The sequence below is a fragment of the Pinus tabuliformis genome, chromosome 8, assembly GCF_031772625.1.
Source record: "Pinus tabuliformis cultivar Carrire ecotype Pingquan chromosome 8, CPIR1, whole genome shotgun sequence".
Lineage (NCBI taxonomy): Eukaryota > Viridiplantae > Streptophyta > Pinopsida > Pinales > Pinaceae > Pinus > Pinus tabuliformis.
The window spans coordinates 1,928,195,859-1,928,198,402 of NC_142294.1; the positions used below are offsets into that span (position 1 = coordinate 1,928,195,859).

Here is a 2,544-nt window from a genome sequence, read left to right on the forward strand (position 1 = left end):
TCTTTGGCCGAGGTATAGTGCATGATTTTTGTAAACTCGGAATCAATGATTTTGCTAGTGATGGAGTTCATGGCCTTTGCATTTTCGATGTAGGCTTTCCTCTCATCTTGGTCTGTTGGAAGAGTGGAAGTAGTTTTGTATTCATTTTGAACAAAATTCCAGACTTCAGGTCCAAGGGACATTAAGTAGTAAGTCATTCTTTTCTTCCAGAAACCAAAGTTAGTGCCATCGAACAAAGGAGGTCTTCCTGATGCTTCATGGTTTCTCATCATGGCTGTGGATCCTTCTTCAAGCTGTTAGGCTAGTATGAAGAAGCCTACTTTGATACCAATTGTTGGAAATACTGAGAGGGGGGGGGGGGGCTGAATCAGTATTTCTTACAATTTTTTTTTTTTTAATTTTTTTTAATTGTTCTAGTGATTGCCAACAACCTATATAGATATCTATATGTATACACAGAACACAGAGATCAACAGATGAATTTAATGCTTTTATTAAAACTCAAGACATTGCAAAGAAATAGATAAAATATAAGTATAAATCTGATTGTGAATAGTTGCCAAGCTCCAACTTGGACTTCAGTGAGGCTCCAACCTCTAGAGCACCAACTCTGTTTTGCAGTGGTTCTGCACTTAGGAGCACCTACCCCAATGACTTCAATCCTGTTCAGTTCTGAGGCTCCAACCTCTTGGGCTCCAACCCAACCTTGGTATAAACAGGTATGCTGCTGCACTCTATTCAGCTGAGGTTGTCTCAATCCTGCTTTCCTGCCTCTGCTGCTTCTGCTGCCTCTACAGCGTCCGCTGCTTTTTCTGCCTCTTTTGCCTCTGCTGCTTCTACTATCTCACCCTCGGGTTCTTCACCACCATGACCGCACCAATAGTTCTCTGTTTCTATTGTTTTATACATTCCCATGCCTTTTTCCATTCATTTCCACTTACACTGTCTCTTAGGCTTCCTCCTCAGTCGCTGCCATTTCCTCTGACTTGCTTGATCTTTCAGCTTCCCTCTCTTCATTAGCAGCAGCCATCAAATCATTGAACTGCTCTGATTTTCCCAGTATTATTTCAACCTTTGCTTTCTGGATGGGACGACCTCTTGATTCATCTCTCATATCAATGGTAGATGTTGAGATTTTCTTTTCTACAGCTAGACCATTGTTCTTCAATATCTCAGCAACAGTAACCACTGTGGCAATGGCCATTCCTAAAGCAGATAGCTCCACTTCTTCATGTTGCTGCATATACCTCTTGGCGAGGTTGACATAGAAGAAGAGCGGCTTCTTGGTATTGGAGACTTGAATCCTATTTTTCTTGTGAACATCATTCAAATCCATGTTTCCAACTCGCTCAGTGATTTCTTCCACAGCCATCGTTCCTGTGCTTTTCTCTTTAGGAAATTTTCCCCTCTTAATACCTCTGTGTTACTTCTCCGCCTCCACTATTTTATTCCAAAAAACCCACGTAATCACACCCATATTAGCCTCTGCCGCAATTTGCAATCGCAGCCGTTGATCACCCTCATCCAACGGTTCCCACATTGCTACGACCTTTTGCTTGCACATTAAACCTCGTGCATCTCCTCACCATCTGATCAAACCCTGTCGCGATTGGACGACAGTTGCACCTTTCCTCGACAAAACTTGCATACATGTTAACCTGCGAGGGCGACGGTTTTCATCTGCCACACGTCGTATTTTGATTGGATCACTGGCCCTTGTACGTATACCACCGAACCTCGATGGGAGATGCGGGGAATACTGCTTACCACTTACCTGTACGTCTCCCGCGCATTATCATCCGCTCATCTTTCGCATGCGACGACCGTTGGATCCGTTGCTCTTTGATCCGACGGCTCACATTCACCTCTCCTGCCCGTCCTCCTGCTCGTTAACCTGCATACATATTTATCGCCCGCGACCGTTGGATCTGCCCGTCATGCTATATCTGAAGTTTTGTATCCTTTCATGTCATATCTTGAGGATGGAGGTAATCTGTCACCAGTAGCAGCACGATCGTATGCACGGCCATAACCGTTGGCCCGGCGTGGCTCCTCGTGCCTGATCTCTTCGGGCTTGTAATTGTTTCCTCCTCCTCCTTCACTGTCTGAGGGTCTCACCACCAGACTGCTAACACTCCCGTAAACTTGATCTCTTGTTCCCATCGTCAACTCTGCTCTTCGCTCCTCTTCTTCAGCTCTATCTTCTCCTCTCGTCTCTATTTGCTCCTCGAATATTACCATATTGACATCAATGACAATATGTGTCCAACAGACTGCTGGCCAGATTTGCATAAATCCTTGGCTAAACAACTTGTTGATGGGAAAAATTGTGCAAATCCTGCTGGGAGGGTTGGTTGGAAAGATTGTGCAATCTTGGAGATGAGTAGGCTGTCAGAGAGGATTGCACAATTCCTGGAGGGAAAGGCTAGTTGCCCTCCAAGAATGCAATTTCAAGGGGAAGCTGCTCAGCTTGCAGTTGGACCAAGTCCGGGTAGGCAGCCTGTGAGGGGAATGGATCAACTGTGATCGACAGGCTGCCTTTGT

At 45.1% G+C, this 2,544-nt stretch overlaps 1 pseudogene; it reads right to left on the minus strand.

Moving 5' to 3' along the window:
• Positions 1-949: 949 nt before the first annotated feature.
• Positions 950-1,372, minus strand: LOC149244220 (uncharacterized protein At2g34160 pseudogene; annotated as a pseudogene).
• Positions 1,373-2,544: the final 1,172 nt, after the last annotated feature.